The 8,781-nt window shown below is 44.9% G+C and overlaps 1 long non-coding RNA gene across 1 annotated transcript; it reads left to right on the top strand.

Moving 5' to 3' along the window:
• The first annotated feature begins 2,291 nt into the window (after nt 1-2,291).
• LOC123930131 lies at nt 2,292-5,238 on the top strand. The gene is made up of 3 exons (XR_006815997.1): nt 2,292-2,329; nt 2,805-2,895; nt 5,105-5,238. It is a non-coding gene; the product is annotated as an uncharacterized LOC123930131 (long non-coding RNA).
• Nucleotides 5,239-8,781: the final 3,543 nt, after the last annotated feature.

The raw sequence follows: 8,781 nt of genomic DNA, 5'->3' as shown, positions 1-8,781 counted from the left end.
CGCGCTCTCTCTCTCTCTCGCTTGCTCAAAAAATTTTTAAAAATTGTAAGCACTTTTTAAAAAAATTTTATTTATCTATTTGACAGAGATCACAAGTAGGCAGAGAGGCAGGCAGAGAGAGAGGAGGAAGCAGGCTCCCCGCTGAGCAGAGAGCTGGATGTGGGGCTTGATCCGAGGACCCTGAGATCATGATCTAAGCCGAAGGCAGAGGCTTTAACCCACTGAGCCACCCAGGCACCCCCCAAAATTGTAAGCACTTTCAAAAGTGCTTAACTTACAAAGTGCTTTCAAAATATGTAAGCAAAAACTCATAGAGCTACAGGTAAATTCATGAATACAGGTAAGATTTTCAGCCGTACCATCCATCATACAGATGTTAAATACTTTGTATATGGTGTGTGTCTTAGTTTGTTTGGGCTGCTGTAACGCACACCATAGACTGGGAGGAGGCTATAAATAATAGTGTATGTATCTATTTCTCACCTTTCTGGAGTCTGGAAGCCCAAGACCAGGGGCTAGAAGATTTCATGGGCGAGAGACCATTTCTTGGTTCATAGGCTATGGACTTTTTTAATTTTTATTATTCTGTTCAGTTAGCCACCATACGGTACATCATTAGATTTTGATGAAGTGTTCAATGATTCATTAGTTGTGTATAACGCCCAATGCTCCTCACCACACGTGCCCTCCTGAATATCCATCACCCAGTTACGCTATCACTCTATCTGCCCTCCCTTCTGAAACCTTCAGTTTTTTTTTCCTGGAGTCCAGAGTCTCTCATGGCTCATCTCCCTCTCTGATGTCTTCACTTGCAGTTGTCCCTCCCTTCCCCTGTGCTCCTCTGCACTATTCCTCATGTTCCACATATGAGTGAAACCATATGATAATTGTCTTTCTCTGCTTGACTATATCACTTACCACAATATCCACCAGTTCCATCCATGTTGATGCAAATGGTGGGTATTCATCTTTTCTGAGGGCTGAGTAATATTCCATTGTGTATATGGGCACATCTTCTTTACCCATTCCTCTGTTGAAGGGCATCTCAGCTCCTTCCATAGTTTGGATGTTGTGGACATTGCTGCTATGTATGGCGAATTTTTACACTGGCTGGGGTAATATCATAAAAACTTTTATTTTTAAGCCCTAATGTCTAAATTATCACTAGCCCATGGGAAGTGATGATTAGTTCATTTATTATTCTTTTTTAAAATATTTTATTTATTTATTTGACAAAGAGAGATCACAAGTAGACAGAGAGGCAGGCAGAGAGAGAGAGAGGGAAGCAGGCTCGCTGCTGAGCAGAGAACCCGATGCAGGACTCGATCCCAGGACCCTGAGATCATGACCTGAGCCAAAGGCAGTGGCTTAACCCACTGAGCCACCCAGGCACCCCCCATTTATTATTATTTTAAAATGAAAAATTTTTACTGGATTCGAAGAGCCAATCTTTATGTAAAGAGACTAGTGGACAATCTCACAGTAGGAAAGAATTCGGAATCTGGACCCAGACTTCTGATTCTGATTTTCATTTCACCACATACAAACTCTATCACTACACTAAATATCTCTAGTCTTATTTTCCTCATGTGTACATTTAGGGCTCCTGTTAGGACCTGCATAAAGTGAGGCTACTTTGCTTCTGGCAGCAGGAAGGCGATAATAATCTCCTTCAGTACACTCTTCCCTTTTGGTTCTACTTACGTATATGAGTGTAAGGCAAGCTATCGACCATTATCTAGGGAGAAGAGGGAAAGGTATGAAAATCCTTGAGTCAGCCACTCCTGAGGACACTTGTTGTAGACAATGGTTCATCCAGAATCAGGGGGAATCATTGTTTTTTGAGGAATGCAAGATTTCCTGGGTGAGGATTTCCTGAGCTCTGTGAGATTCTGGGTCAAGGTCAGGGTCAGCTAGCCAAACCCCGGTAACAGAGAAGAGAAATGGCAGGTGAAGTAAAATGTGAGAGGTAAGTTGCCCTAAATCCCCTGCCTCAAAACAAGGGCCTAATTTGAGAAGAGAACAACTGGTTCTTCCTCAGGCTTCGGTTAAGAAGGAAATCCCCTCCGCTTTCACCTACACCAGAAACTATGTTTTCTCGGCAGGACGAGAGCCGAGGACACGAGGTTGTCTCAGTCATGAGACACCACTGTGGCCGGGACAGGGACCTGAATCAGCAGGGTCATTGCTGGAACAGGAGAATTTCCCTGGTCAGACGAGGCAGGGACAGACCTTATTAAGAACACATGAAATGGCTAAGCTCAGACGAGATTTCAGACGTCTGGAGATCAGAACGACCACCTCTTCACGGGGAACAGGGACTTGGGAGGTGAGTCCTAAGAGGTAGGTGATGGTTTCCGTTTTATGAAGCACTGGAGAGATGACTGGAAAAACACAAGTCCTGGTGTGACTGTAATTGTCCTCGAGTTGCAGGAGCAGATTATTCTCGTTCCCTGAGAATAACTGAGAAAAAAGGTCCTACCAACCATCCCAGGTTTTTCATAGAGTAAATGTTCCATGAATCCTAGTCATTATCATGTCACTACCATTACTGTTCTTCCTGGGGCCTTGATTTGTTAAATGCTAACAAAAGAAATGACCCCAGCCCTGTACCAAACGTCGCTAATCGCTGTCCTTGTTTATTTTCCGGCATTCATTGTCCACTCTACGTGTCAGTCAGTGCTCTGATCACAATGGACATTCTCGGCCGTGTTTAGTCACCTCGTTCAAACTTATAAAAGAGGAGGCTCTAAACGACTTTTTATTCAATGCTGTTACACAGCTGCTTGTCTTCTCTTTTCAAGGGACTTCGAGGAGTTCTCCACAGACTCGGCGCCATGAAGCTCTTTCTCCTTCTCATCTTCGTCGTCTTCTTCATCTCTCAAGTAATGCCAGGTAAACCCTCCTTGGCATCTCCTTAAACCAGCACCTGTTTCCTTGTCCAATCTGGTGACATTCCTACAAATATGCCTCCTTCCTTGACGCTTCCACCTGCTGAGGTGTGTTTGAACTAACGTTCGCCATCCTCATTCTCCAGATACCCTGTGTAGTGACGGGCTATAAGAGCAGGAAAGGGGGAACCTTAGAGGGCTTCCGGAAGGAGGCAATTCATGCATTTAGAACCATGGCATTTTAGAAGAAACTTGAAGGTGTTCTCTGCTCCACATCTTGATCAAGGGGTGACAAAAAGAAAGGGAGAGAGGGACACGGGGCCCTCGTTGCCTGCCTGGTGTTCATTCCCAACGTCACAGAAACACTGAGTATCAGTGAACAGCTCAGAGGCTTTACAGAGAACTACAGTTACTTGGATTTGGGAGGAGAAATTTGGCTTGCATGGGTGACACCATGAGGGTCTGGCAGGTGACTGAGTTTGACCCTTGCTTCCCCCGGAAAGTCAGCCATTCTCCCTTGTCCCCATATCGTGCTTGTGCTCACCCACGATTCCTCCACCTCTGCTTTTCTCCTCCTCTAATATTCTATCTTTATATAAATAAATTCACCCAATCAAATAGTCCATTCCTGGGTCTCATTGCTTCGGGCTCCTGTGTCTTGTAGAATACCACTTCACAGAACTGACTGATGACAAGCCAAGGGGACTGGAGCTGGGTCGAGCAGCATGTCCCCAGCCACCATCCTCCTCCTTTCTGCTTTGGGTCAAGAAGAGTCTGTTCACTGTGGACCCACAGGGCATGAGGACTGGTTTTGTTGCGTCACTCAGAGTAATGGCCCAACTTCAGTTTCCTCACCGGGTTGATTTCTCACCCAAGAGCTGAGAAGAGTAGATTAGGTTGGGCTGTGAGAGAATGTGTTTGGGGAGAATCACAGGGCTGCTCGCACCATGACTCTTGGTGACAGAGCGAGGGCAGAGATACTGATGTTCTCAGGGATGGGCAGCCCCAACGTCAGAGCTGCTTGCTATGGTCACAGCTGCTATGATGAAAACAGGGTGTACAGGGGCCTTTCATGATAGCCTTGACCATGTGGTGTGAAGATAGGGTGTAAGAGCCTACCATAAGCTGAAGTTTATGAAGATTCCCTGCTAAAAGCCCCGTTCTAACTACTTGCCCCAGTAGAAGGAGGCAGGTTGAAGAAAATGTAAACAGAGCTGAGGCCCACGAATGGGGTAAAGTAAGGGAGTGAACCTACCTTCCAGCCTCGAGTTGTTCCACAAAGGGTATGTATGGCCCTCTCACTAGTCTGAGGCCCCATGACGTCTGCATCTTGGTCCAGAGTTGGTAACTTCTGCAGATGACCCACGGTGGGCAGGCTGGGTTATAGGGAGCACGGAGGCCCATCTTTCTCCGGGCTGAGTGTAGGCTTTCTTTCTCCCACCTTCTAAGAGGCAGGAAAAGAAGCCTTCTTCAAGGCCTGGCTTTGAGTCAGGTAGGATTTCCCCCCACTCTTTTGGAAAGCTTTCTTATCTCAGCCAGTACCCCTGATTATTGTGACTCTTTTTTCTTTAGGGACTTAAATTTAGATCTTTAATCTTTTTGTTTTAAAGACATAGCTGATAAGCCCTGAAGCCTGGGATTCTAAGCCTGGGAATTAGGGGGGAACTTCAGGGAACTGGTGACATTCCTTAAATGTTTGGGGGCACACTGTGTGAGTACACTTTTGTATTTGACCAAGAATGTCTGTAGATCTTCCTTCCCCAGACTGTGGGCTGCAGGATCATCTTATTCTCAGCAGAATCCTGTCCCAGGAAGATAAAAACCAGTTTTAATGTGTTGCTTCCAAAGGATGTTGACAATCCCATCATCAGTCTCTAGGAGGCACACTTGCCACTCTGAGGTATATCAACCCAAGAGAAGTATTTGAAGTCTTTGATTTCAGCCTCCAAATAACATCATAAATTTCTGTTTTTAACAAGATTTAAAGACTGGCATTGTCTTCCTGTTTAACAAGCAAGCAGGAGCAACAAGGCAGGGAGGAGGAACGTAGGACTCTGTATGTTCTTGAGTAATGACGGTTGGAGGTTCCTGGCCAGACTGAATTGTTGCTTCCCCTCTATGGGGAGCTTGAGGCTTTCTTCCAAAAATAAATAGTTTTTGCTCTTTCTACAGGTTATAGGCATGGTGACATGTATCATTTTTGTGACTCACAGACAAGTGTGTGCCTGAGGAGGAAAAGGAACTGTGTGATTCGCATGCCAGGGACATGCCCCGGAAGGAGCTTCTGCTGCATAAGGATGAAGTGAACGGAAGAATTCATGTTTAATGAATCTACCCTGAATTAAGTAAACTGAAGAAGTCACACTTCATGTACCTACCCTTAATTAAATTGGAAGGCTGAGGCCTCATGATACCATTTTCTTCATTCAGAGATTCATTTATTTTGCTGGTAATCTCTCAAGCATCAGCTATGTGCTGGGAACTGAAATGGTATATGGGGAACTGGGGATATGGGTTCAAGGTATGTTCTGCTAATGAAACTCACAGACGTGGAAATCATATCCACCTTGGGGGTTCAAAGATTATTCCCAGTGAATACCATGTATGAGCAGAATCTTTAAAAAATGGGTAGGAATTAGTGAGGGGTAGTTAAAGGGGAGGTGGTGTGGGTTTCAGTGTGAAGAGAGCGAGGTCGCTATCACACACACGGGCTCGTCTCTTGGTAGGGGGTAGTTCCAGAACCAGAATGTGATGAAAGGAAAGTAGGGAAGATATGGCCAATAAATGGAAGATGCTTAAGAAATTTTACTTTATTTTTGAAATTTACGGAAACATAAAAAAATTTTAAATAGAGGTGGAGAAGGGGGATTGATTTACACCCATATGGCCCCATGGTTATTTACTTTATGTTTGGGTTGTAATTCAACACTTTATTTTTTTTTAATATTTATTTATTTGACAGAGAGAGATCACAAGTAAATAGGCAGGCAGAGAGAGAGAGAGGGAAGCAGGCTCCCTGCCGAGCAGAGAGCCCGATGCGGGGCTCGATCCCAGGACCCTGAGATCTGACCTGAGCCGAAGGCAGCGGCTTAACCCACTGAGCCACCCAGGCGCCCCATCAACACTTTATTTTTTTAATGAAGTTGTTTCCAGTTGGTCGTTGAGATCTCTCAGGTCTCTCTTGGGTCCTCTCAACGTGCTTCATTTTTCTGAGCTCTTTGTTATTTTCGGACACTATAAGATACTCCAGCCTCATTTCGCCTTTTCTCAGCCCCAGTCTTAGAGTGAGTTAGTTCCTCAAGGATCCTTGGTTCCATCTACCGCAAATGGTATTTGGAAACAGAGATCTGAGGGGCACCTGGCAGGCTTAGTTGGTAGAGCAGGCAACCTTAGATCTCAGGGTCACGAGTTCAAGTCTCACATTGAGTGTGAAGGCTACTTAAAAAGGACAGTTAAAAAAAAAAAAAGAAACAGAGATCTGAGTACTCGATGTGCTCCACTGATTCTCATTTCTCTCAGTGGCTGCACTTAGGAAACATGTTTGGATTCATTTATATACACACCTGTACATATTTCTATCTCTCTATCTCTGTATATATTTTAAAAACCCATGTTCTTCCCTAGTGTCTTCAACTTCAACTTCTCATCTCTCTCTTTCCTTATTTATAATCTTTTCTTCTCCATCAGTGAAAAAATGGCTCTTATAGTGCATTTTCTCCTTTGTTCAACTCTGATATATACAAATGGTTTTAGAATTACTAATCCAAACCCCTGTGAGAAACAGATATAACAACCAGAGTCCGGTCCTTGCGTGAGGATTTTCCCTCTTTGGTCTTGGGTTATCAGGTCAAAAACAGTTTCTCAAAGTTAGCTTTGTCTTTAGTGTGTGTTTCAGTGTGAAGAGAGCAAGGTCACTATCACACACACAGGCCCGTCTCTCAGTACTGCGTAGTTCCAGAACCAGAATGTGATGAAATGAAAATAGAGAAGGTATGGCCAATAAATGGTACCGCTCCTTATTGTCATTCCCTCTTATGACCCCTAACCCATGGTCACCACTGATCTGGCTTCTAACCCTATAGTTTTGCTTTTCGTGAATGCTGCATTGATGGGCTCAAGTAACCTGTAGTCCTTATAGCTGGTGTCTTTTACTCAGCAGAAGACCTTTGAGATCCATTCATGTTACTAGACTCAGTCATTCCTTCTTATTGTGGCATCAATTCCATTATGTGATGTGCCACAGTTAATTCACTAGTAAAACACCAGGACATCCGTGTTGTTAACTATTTTTGGCAAACATAAATTAAGCTGCTATGAACATTTGCATACTTCTTTAGAATGGGAATGTAAGTTTCCATTTCCCTGAGAAAATACCCCAGAGTGGAATTAATGAGTGATATGACAAACATATGTTCAACTTTGTAAGGAACAACAAAATGGGGGGTCTGGGTGGCTCAGTTGGTTAAGCATCTGCCTTCGGCTCAGGTCATGATCTTGGGGTCCTGGGATCGAGCCCCGCGTTGGACTCACCACTCAGCGGGGGGCCTGCTTCTCCCTCTACCCATTCTCCCTGCCACCCCCCCTGCTTGTGCCCTCTCTCTTTGAAAAATAAATAAATAAAGTTTTTTTTAAAGAAACCACCAAATTAGCTTCCGAAGTAGACTTACAACTTCGCATCTCCAGCAGCAGTGTTCAAGAGTTTGATTTGTTACCAAAAGGAAGTCCCTAAGAGAAAAGATGACTGTTTTGAAAAGAGAATGAGTTCCTGCTGAAGATGGCATTTCCACTCCCAATCAGCAGGCTTCTGCCACACAATCCAAATATTTTTTTAATATTTTTTTAAGGTGTTATTTATTTATTTGACAGAAATCACAAGTAGGCAGAGAGGCAGGCAGAGAGAGAGAAGGAAGCAGGCTCCCTGCTGAGCAGAGAGCCTGATGCGGGGCTCGATCCCAGGACCCTGGGATCATGACCTGAGCCAAAGGCAGAGGCTTTAACCCACTGAGCCACCCAGGCACCCCCACAATCCAAATCTTATCTCTGCGGAAAACTATCCCTTGGGTTATGAGGCAATGCTTCTAAAGGAATCTGCTATTTGGAAAGGCATCTTTGGAGAGAGAGAAATAATCACTACCTTGATAAGTCTTGGTTCTCTGTGAAACAGTGGGTTGTTTCTGTAATCTCTGAGATCCGATTCTATGGCTTGATGTCAGGGTACCAACTTGGAGCTTTCTGCACCTTTTGGCCCTTCTGGTCAATTTGTTTCCCTGGCTCTTCAATAATCAACAAGGAGCCATTGCTTAGTAGCCAACAGTCATTAAGGGAGTATGATAATGAGAGCAAAATCTCAGTGAGTTTTCTCACATATTGTCAACACACACACACATGCACGAGCACGCACATGCATGCACACACATACGCACACACCCCTCAAGCTCTAATCCCCGATATGTCCATTGACAGACATATATGAACAGGTCACAGGGGGCTTGCAGAACCATTTGAATAGTTACAGGTGCAGAAGCAGTGACATAGAAAAGGACAGGCTTTGTCCAATCAGGGAATTAGCGGTGGGTACCAAGCTCAGAACTCCAGCCCCACACACCCCTCCCCTCCCCGAGTTCAACCTTGCCCTCAGAAAGACCCGAGGCAGGATGCACGTGAGTGGTGACGGGTTTATTCCGCAGAATTCAGCAAGCGTGAGGCTGCCATGCTGCCCTGAGGAGTCACGGAGGGGCGGATGCTAGAGACGACAACAATGTTTGTTCCGACTTCTGCACTCCGCGGGCAGGATGGAGCATCCGTGGGTCTTTTGGTGCTTGCAGACACCGCCCATTTTTTCACATTCAAGGTATTTCCCCCTTTTCTCGTGCCCTGTAAAGAAAGGAGA

The sequence above is a fragment of the Meles meles genome, chromosome 2 (assembly GCF_922984935.1).
Source record: "Meles meles chromosome 2, mMelMel3.1 paternal haplotype, whole genome shotgun sequence".
Taxonomy (NCBI): domain Eukaryota; kingdom Metazoa; phylum Chordata; class Mammalia; order Carnivora; family Mustelidae; genus Meles; species Meles meles.
The sequence above is the reverse complement of the archived record's forward strand: the minus strand, read 5'-3'. Positions and strand labels throughout refer to the sequence as shown.